Raw genomic sequence first — 20,572 nt, 5'->3', positions numbered from 1 at the left:
TCAAGCATTCCCTTCATGCTCGATGGGAAAACAGGAAGTGCACAAGGCAACAGGATCCGGTTGTCCTTTCACATTCACGCAAACTTTTAAATGAATGAAAGGAACAGTTTTGTAACAACAGAAATGGTACAATGGCTCATAAGGAGCCAGAACACTCCCCACCTGACATCAGTGAGATGTCACACTAGAACCCCAAACTAATCCTGCTGTACCGCATCTGACAACAGAAGAACAACATCAGTTACAGGTCTCAGGTCCACTCTCGTATTCCCATCTTGAACCACTTTAACTTCCACTTTCCTGACGTAGCCGTCACTGCCGGGAAAAACGTTTACAATGAGTCCCATAGGCCATTGGTTTCTCTTCACCAGGGGGTCCTTGAGTAGGACAACATCACCCCGTTGAAGGTTGCATCTTGCAGACTGCCACTTGCGTCGACATTGCAGAGTCGACAGGTATTCCTTTCGCCAGCGATGCCAAAAAGAATTGGCTAAATGCTGGACGTGTTTCCACTGACGCCTGTAGATGTCCTTTTCTTGAAGTTCGCCAGGAGGAGTTGGAAAGCATACCAACTTTTTGAGTCAAAAGAGTTGCAGGAGTGAGTATGAATGGTGCCTCTGGGTCGTTTGACACCGGAACCAACGGCCTCCCATTCATAATTGCTGATACTTCGGCCAGGAAGGTTGTTAAGACCTCGTGGGAGAGGTGTCGGGATCCGTGCTGGGCAAGCTGACAGTCTAAGATCCTACGTGCTACCCCTATCATCCGCTCCCAACTGCCCCCCATATGCGAAGAGTGCGGAGGATTAAAGATCCAAGTACAACCGCTACCATTAAGGAATGACTTTACGTTCGGATCTGAAGGAATCTTAGTGTCAAATCCTAACTCCTTACGGGCGCCCCTGAAGTTAGATCCACAGTCTGACCTTAATTGTTTTGCTGGCCCCCTAATGGAAAAGAATCTGCGGAGAGCGTTGATGAAACTAGAGGTGTCCATGGACTCTATCGCCTCTATGTGAACGGCCCTAGTGCTCATGCAGGTGAACATCACCGCCCACCGTTTGCTACTAGCAACCCCACCCCTAGTTCGGCGAGAGGTAACTGACCATGGCCCAAACACGTCAACGCCGACATATGAGAATGGAGGTTCTATGCTAAGGCGTTCTCTAGGAAGGTCGGACATTTTCTGTGACTGTGTCCCTCCCCTTAGCTTTCGACAAATCACGCAAGTGTGAATGAGACTGCTAATCTGACGTTTACCCCCCAAAATCCAGTAACCTGCGGACCGTAAAGCACCTTCCGTAAGGTGAAGGTCCAGGGAGGACGGCGCTAAAGAGCCGTATGCAGCTTGAGAGGGTAGAAAGGCCAACTTCAAAATAAAACTGTACAATGGTTATTGCATTGTCGTCCATGTAACATTTGGTGTGTTTATTTTGAAGTTGGCCTTTGAAAATGGCTGTTTGGCATGACTTTGTTATCATATCGAGTTGTACAGGTGAAGCTAGGGTTTTCTTGGAAAACTGTACCCCTGAGCAAAACCTTTTCATCGTGTTGATGAACAACCATGTTTGCAAATGTATTGCAAATGTAATGCAAAGTATTCATCTACAAATGAGTTGTGCGTGAAGTGTGTTGATTTCTTTTCTTTGTTTTTTTTAATGATTCAGATTACAATTCCAGTCATTAATTTCTATTACAATTCCGACTGGTATTTGTTTTAAAATTAGTAGGGAGCTCCTTTTTCTTAAGAACTTTCCTCTGCCTGTTTTTGATATCTCCTTTTTTCAACACACCTGATTCATCTATTCAGTATCAATGCCAGGCTTCCATAGAGCTTGCTGATGAATTTGGTTAAACGCTTCAAGGAAGAACTTACCGGAGAAGGTAACTGGTTTAAGTTGTTATTGTGCCTCAAAAATTGTTTAGGTTCGTTTATATTTTTCCATTTCCACAATCTAACCTTTGTTGTTGACTTTTGGTTTAGTTGCCATTCAGGGTGTTGCCATTCAGAGTAAGTCGCATGATATGTTTGGCACAGTTTTTATGCTTGAGCACTATTCATGACGTCACCCACAGATGATCGTGGATGGGAAAATCTGAAATGTGTACTCTCAACAAATACTTTATATCTCAGACAAGTGATATTAAACATGTAATTTCAAACTGGGTTTAGATGAAAATCTACACAGTTTTCATGGACACATACACAAAAGCCGCTTAGCTCTGCTCTGCACCCAGTTAGTGGATTTTTACATGTTGTTCGATGCTGCATCCCTGGCTGGTTCTTCCTTAGGAACTGGCTGGAACCAGATGGAGTCTGGCAGCACAACATGCACTGAAAGCATTAGATAACTTGGACATCTACCTCAGCCATGGCCGTCTGTGTGTGTGTGTGTGTGTGTGTGTGTGCGTGTGTTGTGTGTGTCTGCGTGTGTGTGCGCGTGCTTGTAGATGGGTGTGTGTGACTGTAAGCGTGCGCATGTGTGTGTAAAGAAGGGAGAGCGTGGAAGTAGATCAGCAGCATGCAAAATGGTTCTGCACATCAAAGGTTTTGCTATGATACATGCAGAAGCTCAGTGTCTCTGCCAGAAAAGACCACTGCTGATATGGGGAATTTGTATGTGTGCGTGTGTGTCTTTAAATGCTAGATTTCTCTTAAGATACCTGCAGAGGCTGACACCTTCAAATCTACCCAAGCGTCATCTCCAAGCAGACACCCATTTATTTGTTCCATACATCCAAGTGGGAGATGTCCTCGTGTTATTCAAATGTATGGATCATTGTCAATATATTTCATTGTACAGTACATTATTTATTTCTTATGCATGTCAACTTAATGCCTGTAATGCAGTGGTATACATATATATATATATATATATATATATATATATATATATATATATATATATATATATATATATATATATATATATATATATATATATATATAGTAACGCGAATTCACCGTATGGCGGGCAAGCCAAACCTATGTTAATTGGCTAATGCGTGTAAAACCGCAGTTAAAAATCATCAAAATTGTATTTACAAATTAAAAGTTTGTATCAGAATAGTATACTAACTGCTACTTATATATAATTTACATTCATACAATTAAATAACATCATAAATCAAGAGATCGACAGGTGGATCGGTGAGGCGTCTAATGTAATGCGGACTCTGAACCCTCAGCTATGGTCACAAGCTGTGGGTCGTGACCGAATGAACAAGATCCCAGATACAAGCGGCCGAAATGTGTTTCCTCCGCTGGGTGTCCGGGCTCTCCATTAGAGATAGGGTGAGAAGCTCGGTCATCCGGCAGACCATTATCTTATGGAGTCATTGACCGCCATGTTTGAGGAGGAGTTTATGTTGTAACTCGAAAAAAATGGTGTAAAGAGTGGCCAAAAAAACACCGCGGTCGACATCTTAAGGTAAAAAAAAACGTAAGCTAAAAAAAAAAAGTTGTAAACTGGGGGTCCACTGTGTGTATATATATATATATATATATATATATATATATATATATATATATATATATATATATATATATATATATATATATATATATAAGAATAGTAGTGCCAATTTAATGTTATTTTGTATTAAATTGTGAAAGTATTCATTACTCTTCAATAAAGCAGTTAATTCAACCAGTTTAATATAATTTTAAAAATTCATTAATTTTGAAATTTGCCAAACGCGGCGATGAAGCCAGCAAAGCTTAAACGTCTTTTTGTTTTATAATGCTGTTTTTGACTAAATAATTGAAAATCGACCCGGTTTTTAAAAAGGAGGCATGCAATTTCCTTTTTTTTTTTCTAAACTTCAGTATAGCTGAAAAGTAACAAATATAATGTTCCAAATAAAAATATTGTTGTCATATGGAATCTGTTGGTGAAGCAAAAGGGCACTTTTTCAATTTTTAAATTTAATAAGCTAATAAATTTTAAATGATATTTTTCTTGTTTTGTTTCTACAAATATTTGAAATGAAGGTCCTTGGAACATTTACTTTCTAACAGGGCTACCTGACTCCAAAAAGTTTGAAAACCCCTCCCAGATATAAAATCAAACACAAAATGCCAACTCTTGGTCTTAGAGAGATTTCACTTTTTCAATTTTCCAGTGTTTACTAGATGATAATGTAATTTTTTTACCCTGAAGATTCCCTCAATCATGCTGCTGACATGGAATTCCATGAAGTTACCTATTTTTAGGAAACCTCTTTAACCCTTTAACTCCTGCTGGGACAACGCGTCCCTGTGCTTTTGAAAAAAATCAGTGGGTATAGGAATGATAGCAATAAGATGAAATGGCATCCCAGTGCTTGATGACACACTTACAGTATGTACAGATTCTAGTGGCATTTAGCAACTTTTCCATATATAACAATCGAGTGCTGGGCTCACTGTCAACAAGGTTGCTTGCATAGTGCAGTTTCTCCTCAATTAACCATCTAGCAATGCGGAAATATATTGATAATTTGTGCTATATATTATTGTTAGTATAGATTACACTGATTACTATATATTGTAAAGGATTAAAAGTGCCTTAATCCTTGATGGACCAAACCAAAGGCGGTCAAGTCTGGTCCTTGAGAGCCACAATCCAGTAGATCATGTGTGTTGTGCTTATCAGAGTGTGTCTCTGAAATAATTAGTGATGTGTATCGTCCTGAAAAAAACATGTTGGCTAATTGAATCTTCATTGTCTGAAAAATGTGTCACAGTCTATAATGCAAATTTTCGTCGAGAGAAATGTTGAAATGTAATATTCTCTTCATTTTTACAGCATTAGAAAACAGTAAGAATTTTTGTAGCATGTTTGTAAACCATATTTAAACAAAAACTATTTTCACTGCACATTATTTTTCATTTGCATACATTTTTGAAAATACTCCAGGGAGCCACTAGGGCATCGGTAAAGGGTTGCATGCGCAAGAGCCGCACCTTGCTGAGCCTTAATCTAAGATGTGTGCTGCAGCGAAGTATGGTTATAAGCTAAATATTGGATGGTATGTTTGTGTGTTGATTCATTGTTTTTGTTGTAAATTCATAATTTTTGCTCCATTTGTGAATGCATTAGTTTGATTCTCAGTCTGTGTATTTTATGTTGTCCTGGTTGACATGCCTCTACAGCATCTCATGGCCCCCCCCCACGGTCTATTCATGGAGCTGGAGAGGAGGGTCTGTCAGGAAGTCAAACCTTGGAGGGAGGATGAGCAGTGTGGTTTTCATTCAGACCATGGAACAGTGGACCACTCTCCACCCTTGGCAGGTTTTTCGAAGGTACATGGGAGTTTGCCCAAATGGTCTACATGTGTTTTGCGGACTTGGAAAAGGCATTCGACCGTGTTCCTTGAGTTCTGTGGGGGGTGCTTCAAAGGTATAGGGTACCTAACCCGCTGATATTGGTCGTTTGGCCCCTGTACCACCAATGTCAGAGTTTGGTCCTCCTTGCTGCCAGTAAATCAATTTTTTTTTTTTTTTCCAGTAAGGGTTGGACTCCACCAAGGCTTGCCTTTTGTCATTGATTTGGTTTATTATCTTTATGGATGGAATTTCTAGGTGCAGCCCAAGTGTTGAGGGAGTACGGTTTGGAGGTCTCAGCATTGCATTTCTTTTATTTGCTGATGATGTGATGCTGTTGGCTTCTTCTGTGACCTCCGACTCTCACTGGAGAGATTCAAAGCCGAATGTTAGATGATTCGAATGAAGATCAGCTCCTCCAAATCTGAGACCATGGTCCTCAGTTGGAAAATGATGGAACGCTCTCTTCGGGACGGGGATGTGTTCCTGCCCCAAGTGGAGGAGTTCAAGTTTCTTAGGGTCCTGTTCACGAATGAGGGTTTAAATGGGAGATCGACAGTAGGGTCAGTGCTGTAGTAAAGAAAGAGCTAAGCCTTGCCCTTGCCTTCATCTATGGTCACAAGCTGTGGGTCGTGACGGAAGAACGAGATCCCAGATGCGAGCGGCTAAAATGAGTTTGCCCTGCAGGATGTTTAGGCTTTCCGTTTGCGATGACATGAAAAGCCTGGTCTTGATGCTGAGCCGCTGCCCTTCCGTGCCGATTGGAGCCAGTTTAGGTCGCTCAGGCATCTAGATAGCATGCCTTCTGGATGCCTTCTTGGTGAGGTGTCTTGGGCATGTCTCACTTGGAGGAGGCCCACGGAACAAACCAGGGCACGCTGGAGATACTGTGTCTCTCGACTGGCCTGGGAATGCCTGGGGATCCTCCCGGAGGAACTGGACAAGGAGAAAGAAGGCTTCCCTGCTGAAATTGCGGCCCCCACAGCCTGACTCTGGATAAAGCGGTAGCTAATTAATGGATGGATGGAACTTAAGGAAATGACAGTTATAGTTAAAGTGTAGCCTTCTCACCGTGTTTCCTCATGAGTAATTATCTCGACGCTACATCCTCTTTTTTTTCTGGCACTGTTGAATATTTGCACACCATTTACGTACATCAGCATGCACAAAAAATGAAATGAAGCACATACGCCATCATTTATCTCCTGTGAGACCAATTACCCATTGATTCAATAACTGGAACTGCCACAGCTGTCAGTGTTAGCCACATTGCCATGGAAGAGTGATTCTATGGATGTTGTACATGTACATATACAGAAAACAAATATGGACACATTGTTTACCAACCTGTTGTGAGGACCAATAATATTAAATAATTATAATGACAGATTCAAATTATCTGTGGAAATAACACACTCAAGATGGTTCAAATTCCAATATGAAGTCTAAAAAATGAAGTGGATGCATGACAGGAATCTAAAAAACTATTTTCCTGAATTGAATGAGAGATTTTATTGTTGTTTTTCAGTTTTCTCATAAATTCTAATGCTTAGAACATGAATTAACAAATAATGTTAGCGTACCTTAGAGCAAAGGTCCACAACCGCAGGCCCATGGCCCGGTAGCAGTTTGTGCATTAACTGGTACTGGCCGCATGTGCTGCACCCAAAATAATGAACTTGTCTTGGCCTGTAAGAGTTGATTAGTGTTTGTGTTGTTTTGCATCCCTCTTCAGGCATTTTTGAGTAATTGATCTGATTTTAGTTAATTCCAAACTGTGTTACATGAGGTGGATTTGATCACATGACACTTCCGGGTCATAGAGCAGTGACGAGGTCAACTGAACAAAGTAGTTTCCGTGTTTACAGCTGCGCGACAGCTACAGTGTTCTTGTAACTTCAACTTGCTGCTTGTGCCCGCGAAAGCATCGCTTGTGAATTGTTTTTTTGATTTTCTTTTATGCCACATGCATGTTTTTAGTACTTCATTTTGTATTTCATTTTAGTATTTCATTTTGTCTAAACATTTAGTTTATTTGCTTGTGTAAATCGTCACTCTGGGTTTGTCGCCCTCCAGTCTCTGAATTCGTCAACATAATTCTTATGTAAATATATAAAATTTTATATAAAATATTATCCTTTTATATGATAGATATGGAATTTAATGCTTTATTTCTGTATTCTGTTGAACTACTTGTGAGAAATTGGGTATTTTCTGCAACCCCCTTTAATGTCACATAGTAGTTTACATATTGTGTGCAGTTATATCCAAACACTTTTCAACATGAAAACGTTCTATCTTAAAATGGGTGAATCAGGGTGACACAGTTGATCATTATGGGAAGCCAGCACCTCACATCAGTTTATGAGAGCACAGATAAAATTATGAATAAAACATACAGAAAATAGTGCTTTGACTTGGACCAAATGACCACTAGCCACAGGAAAAGGAAGGGATAATTTGGTCTGAGGTCTGTATTGGTTGTGAGGGGTGAGTTGTGACTTTTGCAAAGCGTTTGTAAGGCTAAGCTTTTCAGAGTGTCCCTTCCTGCCAGACCTCCCAAAATCAATTTAAGTGAGATGAAATGGAAAAATGAAGCCTGTGATTTGATAACAGAAAGCAATGACATAATCTATTGACCAATTTATATAATACTGTTCAGCAATTCCCGTGCAAAGAACCATTATACACCACATTGTCAGTTGTATTAATTTAATTAGCTGTTCATATTCATTACCTTGTATACCCTTCTAAAAAGCCACATTTAGCTTGATTCTTAAGTTTTTTTTTTCTTTTCTGACTCCGACTGAGCTCTGTGACAGATGAGTCAAAAAGGTAGGTGAGTCACCTCTATCTAGGTCTTAGTCAGTCTTAAAGTAGCAGACAGGTTTTGGGTGCAGCATTGAACTAATTTGACATACACACTTATAGAGGATCATCATATAAGTTGTCACAACTCAGCTCAGATCTTTTTGGCATTTTTTTTCTACCACAGTCCAGCAAACATGAGCGCGGCGCAACAACGCCAACCAATCAAAGTTTTTTCCCCATCCAAACAAACGAAGACGGCTGTGTGGGAAGTTTTCAGCTTTTGAAAAAGTGCAGACGGATGTTGTGAGTAAGCTATGAGCTAGCTCTCTTTGTTTAATTGCTAGATTATTTTAGTGAAAATATAAACACACAATTCATATATCTAAATACAGTGAGCCCCCGGTTTACGAACTCCCTTTTTTACGAATTTTTCATCTTACGAATGTGGACCGTGGCGTTTTTTGTCCCCCTCTTACGCACAAACCTTTCGTCTTACGAACAATCCAACATGCCGGTCAGTGTGTCCGCACTATTTATTTTGCTTAGCTGCATCAACAAAAATAACTATTCTCGCATGTCACGGAAGCGCCGATATGCTAATGGTTTTATCAGGTCACAGTCACGGTCTCAGTCACGGTCTCAATCACGAAGATGCCCATATGCTATTGGTCGATTAAGGTCATAGTCACGGTCTCAGTCACGGAGATGCCAATATGCTATTGGTCGATTAAGGTCACAGTCACGTTCTCAATCACGGAGATGCGGATATGCTATTGGTCGGCTTCACGTCAATCACAGAAATGCCGATATGCTTTTGGCCAAACGCCTTCATCTAGCTTGATGGCACAGCTGGTCGGTGTGTTGTGAAGACTTTGCAAACGTTATCTGTTAGACATGGCTTCTAAAATTGCAAGTGGCGGTAAAGGAAGAAGTAAGGGGACGATGACAATAGAAACGAAGCAGGAGATAATAAAAAAATATGAAGGAGGCGCACGCATAGTTAACCTTGCTAGTGAGTATGGCCGTAACCGCTCGGCAATCTTCTAAGGGCAAGACTTTCCTTGCCAGGGGCAGGCTTCTTCTATTATGGATTAAAGAGAAGGAAATCGCCTGTGATATGTTCTCGTCTGAGAAAAGTTCTTGTTTAAGAAAATAAATAAATAAATTATGCGGGTTGGTCTCTGCTCCCCTCCGCCTCCACCCAGCTCAAGTCTCGTCGCCCCAAAGGTAAATGTCATTTTTCCTTTGTATATTTATGTTATTTAATTCAACTGTATAGTAGACTATGTTACTAATTTTTAATATGTGTATAAAGTCGTGATGTTTTTACCTAAGGTTTTTGCACGCGTTGCACGCATTCAACATAGGTTTAACATAGGTTTGGATTGCCCGTCATACGAGCAATTCGAGTTACAAGCATAGCCGCTGAACGGATTAAGTTTGTAACACGGGAACCCACTGTATATAGATGCAATCAAATATACTGTATATCAAATTTAGTATATTTACATATACCTTGAACTTTTAATACGAATCTCTTGTTAAATTTGGAATGTCTATATTGCACAATAGTTTGTATTCTTATGTTTATATAGCTATTACTTAAGTAATTGAATATTTATCGTGGTTCTTCGTGATGTTAAATCTTAACAACAGAGTACATTGTACAATAGCCAAAAACAATGCAACCAGCTCATTTATGTTTGTGACATTTAATTGGGAGAAATTTGTAGAAGAAATGTGCATCATTCTCAAATTCCCTTTGAAGAGCAAAGTGTGAGTGTGTTTACAGCACATGCACAGCCATGTGTGGGCTGCCTAATTAGTAAATGTGCCTGGTTGTTTGTGGTTGTGCGTGTGCATGTTCATTTGCGTGTGTGTGTGTGTTTGTGTGTGTTATGTCCAATGCGGGTGTGTGCATGTGTGTGTGTGTCAAGGACCCCAGAGGATGCTGTTTTCCTCATTTGTGGTGACAAATAGGCAGCCTTTGGAGAAAGGGCGATGTGTTGTGCTGCAGTTGACCCCTGACATCTCATTTGGACCTGATATATGGGTGCAGTCACAGCCTGCTGTTTCCCATGTGATGAAATGACCAGGTAGCATTCACTCTGAACGGCAGAGAGCTACTCCAGCACAGCATGACTGACTGGATGTAAGCATGTGCTGTACAAGGAGCAGCTGGCTGCTCTTTTTCTATTCATGTTGGACTCTATGTCACAGAGGATCCATACTCATCCAGATTTGATCATACCACCTGATTACGTTTTGTTTTCTTCAGTTAACTTTAGAGCTGGGCGATTTTGCCTTATAACAAATGTATAACAAATGTAGCTTTTCTTTTGTCTTTTCCTTACTAGATGAACTGGACGGTCTTACAAACAAATCCATAGCTAAGTAGATAGCAGAGGTCCAGCTCTTTGATAATGATGTGGATTACGTAGGTCTATTTGCCAAACATTTGATACTTGAATCAATGCTAGATGCAAATTTAGCGTGTTGGGGCCAAAAAAACAAACCAAAAAATGTAACAGCAAGCAGATAGTGAGAGCGATTGCAATGTTGTGTGCAGTGTTGTTCATGCTTGTGTTTGGACAGTCTGCTTGTAAAGCAGAACTGAAGGTCAAGGTCAGCGCACAAATGAAATAACCCTCCTTCCACTAGCACAAGTGGCTAATTTAATGGCAGAAATCTTTGTACGTTCTTTGAAGCGCATTGCTTTCCGGTGCCATTGTAGTCCGCTCAAAAAGTGCGTTATGGCATTGCTATTGTTGCATTACATTGCTATACGTGTCATTTAGATCAAATATAAAAATAAAATCCCAAAATTCCCCAATTAGAAGACATACTTACCTTTTTTTCAAAAAACGAGGCCAAATGTATGGGAGCATTATTTTAACGGTAACTTAGATTTTTTTTTTTTTTTTTTTTTTTTTTTTTAGTTGACCACCATTTGAGGAAGATTGATCGGTCAGCCACATAAGCTAAGTCTTGACGCACATATACTGTATGTATTTTTTGATCAGCTCTTTTCTTACTTACAATAATAATCCCATAAAGGGACGAACTAGAGTTGTCAGTTGGCTGTTAGCAGCAAGTGCCTGTTGCACCTAACAGCAGTTCATCTTAGCTAAGGTGGTTAAGGCATTATTTTCAATAAAAGAAGCAAGCAGGCTGAACCAATGTCTGAGTCCATCCTTGAATAAAAATAACAGGAGGGGATCGTGTAAAGATAATGATGTCTCTAGCTGATTCAATTAAGAGTTAGACGTATTCAATTTGACTCTTTAATTAGTTGAGGTAATTTGGCATATACATGCCAAATGAGGCCTTACTTTTTTCTGCTGTCTACAAGCTCCTTACTGTGAGTTGAAGTTGCTACCTTCAAAACAACCTTGAGATTAATACAAGTATTGCTGAAGGGATGGGCATGTTCAGACAAACAATGTTTGTCCTATGACCAGTGAACAGCTTGAACTTTACGGGGCATACTTGGAATATGTTTATAATATGTAAACTTTTTGTTAAGCATTTTATATTGTTTGCATCCTTGAGATATGTGCATAAACATATAATGTGCTTGATCTTTATATACATTTATTATGATGACATTACAGTGCAAGGGGTGGTTATGCTTCAATCATCATCCGAAAATGCTGTACTCTTATATCTTCAATGCTCTTTTATATTATATACTGAATTTCTTCCAATGGATGAGATCACAGTGCACAGCTGACATTTTTGTGCCAAAGAATGCAGTACTGAGAAGAAGTAAGATCCCACAGAGCTTTTCAGCCCCCTGGCCTCGAGTAGAGGACAAATCCACTTCCTGTTTGCTTTCGTTTAATCATGCCGAATAGAGGAAAAGGAAACGAATATCACGTCACATGCAAATTGCGTGCTCTGAAAGTAAACTTCAAATTAAACATACATACACTAGATGGACATCAATCCAACAGGATCCTTTTTTGCTTTTTAATGCTATTTTCAAGTTGGCTTTCACAGCGGTGGTTGCTACCAGCTACCAACATCTATGGAAGGAATATTGGGCACGTTTCAGTCTAAAAGTGTGTACCCGTTCCCCTACCCGTGTACCCGTACCCGTCCAATCACCTTCCTTCGCCTTTCCTTCCTGTCGAGCTGTTTCATGTTTCCTTGTTAGTGTGGATTGTATTGAATTCACAGCTTGTATTGTCAATTGTCTTTGTCAAACGGTTGTCGTCTTTGTGTCGCTCTCATTGATCCTTTTATTTTGCCAGTTCCTCTGTGTTCTTTGAAGTTATATTCTTTTGTTTCCCTGAGCTTTTAGTCTTGTCTCTAATAGTAAGTTTATTTTCATGTTTTTGGTTATTTTTGGTCAGTCTACATCTTTGATTTTTTTGGTCTCTTTTTTCATATGAAACAGTTCAACCTGTGTCCGGCTTCCCTGCATTTGGGTCAACTACCCTCCACGCTATTGCTTACCATGCTCGGACGTGACAATGTCAGTTGATTGTAGTGTTGCAAAATTAATTAGACCAAGGGGCGAGCTAGTGATAACCTCTTCAAGTAAAAACAAAAAGAAATTCTCTGGGCCACAAGCACACCAGAACATAAACATTAACCAGCGAGGAATCCCTACTCAACCAGCTGCCTGTGTCCTGTCTGTATTGTTTTCATGGCCACCCCAAACCATAGGACACCACAGAATGTCACGATATGCTAGCCCGGGCAGGAACTCCAGTTTGTTGTTGTTTTTCACGTTGAAAGAAACTATGATTTATTTTACTTTTTTATCCCCATATAGTCATCATTATCGCGTTTGATATTTCAGTGTCGTTACAACCCTACTACCTATTCCTGACATGCCGTTTGAGCTTGCGTAAAAATAAAATGTCTCCCTCGTGTGCCTGTACTTTTCAATACTCATTCTCTTATCCTCCCACTACCCCACTCCCACATCATTTGACAGTCTTATCATTATTCTCCCTCAAGATTCACATGCCTATTCTCTGGCTTGGCTAATCCAAACTTAATCAGAGTATGCATACATTGCACTGTGAGACCGAGATTGGGAGGACAGAGCGATAGAAGAGTGAAAGAAGAATGGTTTGCCAGAAAAGCATGATTGAGGGGAAGACAGGTCAAGTAAAAATAGGAAAGGTATTGAAAGCATGACAAGCCTGAAACAAAGATTTGGAGGACCGGAAAATAAATCTACATAAATGAGCAGAGATAGTTTTTTTCTGTGTGGAAGCAATTCAGTAGGCACGATAGCATTTCAGGGAGCAGATGATGCATGTCTGATATCAGAAAATTTGACTTAATGACATTCATTAATGCATTAGTGATGCCATGTTTACTTTTGAGTGAAATTACTTAATACATTGGTGAAATTACGTACGTCAACTCTATGATGTCTCAGAATTACCTTATAAATTATGTTGTTTTTATTTGTTAAATTGTTTTTACACAAAAAACAGATATATATTTACGTACATGTAAAAGCAACCTTTTAATAAAAAGAAACGAGAGAACAATATAGTTTCAAAAAATATGTACATTTCAGAATTAACACTCATTCAGAAACACTTCCCCACTCATTTGTCTGAACCAATCGTCGGCATGGGAAGATTGCAGGTTCTGACGGTATGATAACCTTGAGCAAAAAATGTATAATATTAATAATGAAATTCAGCTCTAAAAGATATCATTTTTAAATGTTTTGTTGCCAAATAACAATTATTTACATTATCTAAACACTTTTATATTTTATAATAGCCTGATTTTTAATATGGGCAGCTCGGTGGTGAAGTGAATAGCACGGCCGCCTCACAGTTCAAATCCACCTGGCTCCGGCCTTCCTATGTGGAGTTTGCATTTTCTCCCCAAGCCCGCGTGGGTTCTCTCTAGGTACTCTGGCTTCCTCCGACACTCCAAAAACATGCATGGCAGGTGAATTGGACATACTAAATAGCCCTTATGGTGTGATTGAGTGGGTGAATGGTTGTTCGTTTATGTGTGCCCTGCGATTGGCTGGCAACCAGTTCATGGTGTCCCCCGCTTACTGCCTGAAGCCAGCTGCTGTTTTCCAAAGCTTTTAAATGTCAATAAACCCACATTAGCCATTAAAACTGGTCATTATATGTGATGCTCTCAAAATTTAAAATATATCATAATTTAATAAATATCCATTAAATTTTATGACGTTCAAATTACAAAACACAGTTTAATACAAAAATAACTTTTCTTTACTATAAACTGAATATGAACGAAAAAAAATAACACAATCATATTAACAAACAAAAAATAAAGAAAAAGGCTTGCACTCACCAAAACAAACGGCGGTCACAATCGATCAGTCTTTTCAATATCTCACGATTTTTCTTCACGTTTTCATTATGTACTAAGATGTACAGTGTATCCACTCGGGTGTTCCAATAGTTTTTTAAAAGCACGGTAGCGCATTGAGGAGCTCTCTTTACCTTCGAACTGAGATGTACAATACTGTTTATCCACTCTGGTGTCCCAAGAAGTTTTTAAAAGCACCTTAGTGCGTGTGTCCAGCTGTGCTTTGGTGTCTCATTGCTGCCTTAGTTAAATAGTTGAAAAAGTTTGCAAATCCAGTGTAGCTCTAAACATCAAATCGATCCTTTGCAAACAAAAGGCATTCCCAGCAGAACTATTTGCCAAGGTTAGCTCACGCCCCTGGTAGCCCAGTCAGCAATATGGCCAAGTTGGGACAGGTTAGCTAATAGCTATGCTACGCTACGCTACTAAAGCAATCAGGCAAAGCCAACACCGCATAGCTTTCTTGTTGAGCATTGCACCGCCTTCCTGCAGTAAAAATCCACTCGCGTCACGTTCAACGTGAGGCCTCTAGATGGCGATCTTATGACTCCATTTGCTATTACAGCTGTCTATTAAGTTATACGGCCGCTCACAAATGCATCTGCGCTTGTGCAGAAGCCCGCACTGTGTTGATGTGAATGCCCTGGCTTCTGGCTAAGGCAGATTACAACAGATGACTCCAATTTAAAACTACAACACTAGAAGGAGCGTAACCAAATGGATATAATATGACACGAAAAGAACAGAATAAGGAGAATAATTTTATGGATACAAATTTGTATTATTTATTATTCATATATATGAAATGAATTTGAAATGAAATTGACTTTCATTATAGTTGTTAGAATTATTGTAGTTTATTGTGCCAATGATGTCATGTTATGTTATGACAGCAGAGAAGGCCCTGACAGCCCACCATTGTTCATCAGTAAACGGATACATGCATTCTTTCTGATTGAACAAACCAATTCAAACTATATGGGCACGCAGGATAAAATAACTATAACTCTACTGGACAATAATATTTAAACAAAAATTAAAAAAATATTGATAATAATTAAACTACAACCATTCAATTGTATTTTATTTCAAATCAATCATTCAACTACTAATGTATGCGTGTCAATTAATATTTTAATGTGAATTCTGTCATTTGACAGATGATGTTGACAAACATGCTAGCTTTCTCTCTCTTGTTCATTTGCTTGCACACTATTAGCTCGGCAGACAGCTGACTTTGACTAGACGACTCGAGTCCTACCTCGATCGACAACAAATAAAATGTTTTGTGAAGGCAGCATATTTCACATGGTAGCCACATTACCCACAGTAGTTAGCCAGAGGAGCTAAGTTATTTTGATTTTAAAGCCCACAAAGTAGGAAATAGACAATGTGAGCTGCAGCAGAACAGGATTGATAAACAGTGAGATCTGCACAGTGCATTTGCCTGTTAAGGCAGACGACACAGGAGGGGAAAAAAACCCCAAACTTGTTAATAAACATTATCTTATAAATTAAGCTCAGGAAAGCCTTGCTTTTTAGTAGTGTATGTGACAGATCACGTGTTCAAATTTGCCTTTTTTTTTTTTTTTTTAATTGAACCATCTTTGTAAATGGTTTTTCATGCAATGGCCCCAGAGGTTGAAAGCTATCGGAAACGCAATATTGCTTCCTATCGTACGTGGTACTTACAACAGTCTACAACATTAAACCAATGTCTTGCTTACTGTATATGTTGTTGCATGCACGCTAGGCATTGTGCATGGGTTTAGTGTGTTGTCATAACTTTGCCTACCTTTTTAGGATGATTGAGTTAATACAAGGAAGACTCTAAGGTTAAATTTTGGCTCTTATTTTAGGATGACCGGAGGTCTGATTGTTCTTTTCCCAGGCAAACATGCCCGCCCCCATGAAAAACAAACAAAAAAACAAAACAAAAACAAAAAACAATCTGCTATTCAAGTGCTAGCTGTCTGTCCGACTTAATAATATCATCTTTGGAAAATTCAGTTTCCTATACTGTATTTAGGATGTGAACGCAACCATAAACTAAATCTTCTGGCTGAGGTAATAAGCAAATGTATCAAGACTATTGCTATTGCCTTTTTCATCAGCCGAGACCAGGAAAGGTGCTTAGCAGTTCATGGGAGAGAGAACAGTCATCAGTCAAGGTAGCAATCCTACTTATTCAATTAGAGTACTCATTCAGAGCCAGCCTGAGTGCTGAGAGGAATGGGAGTTTATAATTCTAATCAGGCAGCCCAAACAGTGTGATAAATGACTAAATTAAGAGTCTCGGAGTTTGATAAATGCTGTTGATTACAGAGGTTGGTCCAATCAAGGGCAATGTGCTGTTTTGGTTTTCCCAAGATTGAATGAAAAAGAGCTGTTTAAGCAATCAAACACTAACTAATGATGGAACTATTGTAAGCCCCCGAAATGGGTTTGGCCACTAAAACGTTCATTCATATATTGATGTTGGTGCATTTACATACTCTATATCGATGCATCGTCCATGGTCGACTGGTCGACAGCATAGCTATTGTGGTCTCCTGCATGACATCGAACTAAAGGAAGAACGTCAGTCAATAAAAAAATTAGGTTAATTGAGAAAAAAAAAGTCAGTCGTCGCATGACTTTTTGTTTCAGACAGTATGAACTTAATTTCGGCACAATATCCTTGTGATGTTCTCATCGGAGCCTGCCTACTCTGGTTACCAAACATAATCAGGTTCGTTGACCGCTGTCGTAACTATGCTTCCAGGAGGAACTTCTAAATAAAGACATATCAAGGCCCTTCGTGTCATGTTACTTGTATTACAAGTTCAGTTTATTTTGAAGAATTGGCTGACTTCCTCACAACGGATGGCTTTGACTACGATACAGTGGCTTGACAGGCAGCGCATTGCCCACTGTGTTTTGTTGAACTTCACATCACCTCCCCCTGACAGTTTTCAAACATTTTGACTTTTGACATACTGTGTGGACACCCCATGTTTAATAACATGACTTAGTATGTCCAAACATTTGACTGTCCTTTAAATACAAGCATTTCCTGTATACTGATCACATAATCTGTCACAATTAATATTAAATATTTAGGCCACAGGTGTCGAACTCCAGTCCTTGAAGGCCGGTATCCTATGTTTTCAAACCCTCCTGCCCAAACACACCTGATTCAAATGATTAGGATCCTTTTCAAGCCCCTGAAAAAGATTGCGATTAAGCTAATAATTTGAATCAGGTGTGTTGAGGAGAGAAAACCAGAAAACATGCAGGATGCCGGCCCTTGAACACTGGAGTTTGACACCTATGATTTAGGCCAGGGGTGATCAATACGACGATCGCCATCTACCATTTGCTCGCAAAAGTAGTATTGGTAGATCGCATGACATTAAAAAAATTGATGCAAGCCTGTCATCCATCCCGTCACTTGATTGATTTACAGGGTAGCCAGTCAGATGACATCAGAATTTTTCTGACACTGAGGTCGCTGCGCATGCACAAAGAACGGCGCGAAGTGTAGTAAAACTAACAAGCTAGTATGTGAGTTAACTCCAGGTTTTAGCCCCCGTTTTTTCAATGTTTAAAAATGAGTGGGGGAGCTTGACCAAGTAAAAAGACAAAAACATATCACTTTAATAGGGAATGGGAGGAGGACTTTTTTTTTTTTCACGATGACGTTTTTGAAGTGCATTTGTTTGATCTGCCAGATATTGTCAAACCCCGTTAATGACAAAAAAATGAACATATTTAAATCTGTTGTGTTGTGCAATATTAGATCATGTGGTTATGCATGTACATCAACGTACATTGTAGGTATAAAGAATCTTCAATATATTTATAAATAAATATGTTTTGCATTTTTGTAGTGAGTAGATTATTTATGCTTGGTCATTTTATAAGTTCTCATTCTCATATTAAGTTTTCATTCTTTGCTACTCCTTTAACTGTTGTTGGTGTCTTTGCAATTTACCTGATTAAATTCCCTTGTTCCCTTTGTTCAAGAATAAAACACATGTAAATTATAAATTATTTTAAATTATATGAAAACAAAACAAAGTCAAAACAGCAAAGTACAACTGAAAACACAAAGTACCAAATAAAGGAGAGGCAGAAGGCCTGGCAGAATGAGTCCAACAGGAACGGGGACGCGACGAGGGAGCGGACTCGGCAGGAGAACGACTAGAACAAAGTAGCCAAGTAAATTTAACAACTAGGAAGTCCTAGTGATGGGACAGTAACATTTTGTGGTGTTTCTGTCATGTTGTGGGGCTGTGTGGCCAGTGCAGCTACTGGCAATCTTGTTCAAGTTGAAGGTCGCATGGATTCAGTAGAAGCAGATTCTTGAAAAACGATGTTCAAGAATCAGTGACAAAATTGAAGTTGCGCAAGGACTGGCTCCTTCAACAACACAATGACACGAAACACTTGTCAAATTCTACTAAGGCATTCATGCAGAGAAACAAGTACAACGTTTTGGAAATGCCATCTCAATCCCCAGACCTGAATATCACTGAAAATCTGTGGTGTGATTTAAAGCGGACAGTCCATGCTCAGAAACCATCAAACCTCACTGAACTGGAGATGTTTTCTAAAGAAGAAAATATCTTCAGCCAGAATCCAGACCTTCATTGGGCTTGCATTGCAGGAGTTTATTTGCTGGAAAAGAAGACATTGGGGGAAAAAAAAGCTTAGGCACCCCTTCCTATGGCAGGGGGAGGGAACTCCGGTTCCTTGAGAGCCATATCCTGCCTATTTTCGATGTCTCCCTCGCCTTTCACACCTGGTACCATTAATCAGCTCATCAACAAGCCCCTGGAAGCCCGATAACGATCCTGATCACTTCAATCAGATGTGTTGAATGTGAGACACATCAAAAACAGGCAGGAATGGCTCTTGAGGAACTGAAGTTCACTACCCCTGGGCTATAGGAAGCGTTTAGGCCGTTATTGCTGCAAACGGAGGCTCTACTAAATATTGATGTCATTTTTATTTTGAGGTGCCCAAATTTAGGCACCTTTCTACTTTTGTTTAAATATTTACTGCACACTTTCTGTAAATCCTGTGACCTTCATTTCACTTCTCAAATATCAGTGTTTTCTGCATTATGATATATTTTACTAAAATTGCTGATCGGTACCACCAATGATTTATAAAGGAAAATCTTGAAAAAGATCACGGGTGCCCAAACCTTTTCACACCATTGTATATAACCAGTTGGTATACTGTGTTTAAATTAAAAGGTAGTAACCTTCAAAAAGCAAACTGAGAACTGAGATGGATCACAATCTATTGATCAGACCCAGTCTTTCATTAAGCTTTCTTTAAATGCAATGGTCCAATATTTTTATGCTGTAGTGGGGTAAGACTGGACAACATTACAATTTGATTGGACTACAAAACAGTGGTGGGGAAATAATGTGCAATGTGAACATTTGTTGTGCTGCCCACATTTTTTTTTCCAAAACTGTGTCTGACATCGTATTTTCTTACTTCAGAAATTGAAAAACAGCAAGAAGACAATAATTCAATGTATCCAAGACCACACTAGATTAATTTCAATGGACTAAATTGATGGGAATGTATTTTAACACATCAATGGAAGAGTCATTAACGATTATTAAGAAATGAGTACAATTTCCAATACATCCCATTACTACTGTTAAACGAAATGGACAACTACAGTATGTTAAATCTATCATCTTCATTGTATTATCTTTTTGTGTTTTCTCTAGGTGAAACCACAGAGAGACACAGCAGCAGAGATTCAGGCTAGGCTACAGCACATTTGAAGTAAAATAACGTGAGACTCAACCATATTGCTTTTTATTATCGTTTTGTTGAATAAGTGTTGTGTTGTTGGTGTGTGACAATGCTGGGCTAATTGCTGTGTATGATTGGTATTTTTTTACTGTCAAATAATGTGTCACAGCAAATGAGGATGTGAGAAACTTATAAGGCCATGATAAAACGGGGGGGCAAACAACCAAAGAGGGAACTATGTTGGAGAGCACAACACACCTCGGTTTGGGGACAGGAATCAAATTTATTCAACCGTGGCAATTTATCCTAATTGCCATCCATGCTGAGCTAGTAGTAGCGGTTTATAAAGTTACTTATGCTG

The 20,572-nt window shown here is 39.3% G+C and overlaps 1 protein-coding gene across 2 annotated transcripts in view; it reads left to right on the top strand.

Moving 5' to 3' along the window:
• Positions 1-20,572, top strand: part of rbfox1 (RNA binding fox-1 homolog 1) — a 275,153-nt gene that overhangs the window by 30,423 nt on the left and 224,158 nt on the right. Inside the window, exon 2 of one of the 2 annotated variants that reach the window (XM_088437956.1) lies at positions 20,184-20,241. The gene's annotated coding sequence lies outside the window, so the exon portion shown is untranslated. Of the gene's footprint in view, positions 1-20,183; positions 20,252-20,572 lie in introns of both variants that reach the window. The other variant, XM_088437955.1, reaches the window with a different exon arrangement.

This window comes from Hippichthys cyanospilos, chromosome 16 (assembly GCF_059441005.1).
Source record: "Hippichthys cyanospilos isolate Australia breed blue-spotted pipefish chromosome 16, RoL_Hcya_1.0, whole genome shotgun sequence".
NCBI lineage: Eukaryota > Metazoa > Chordata > Actinopteri > Syngnathiformes > Syngnathidae > Hippichthys > Hippichthys cyanospilos.
The sequence above is the reverse complement of the archived record's forward strand: the minus strand, read 5'-3'. Positions and strand labels throughout refer to the sequence as shown.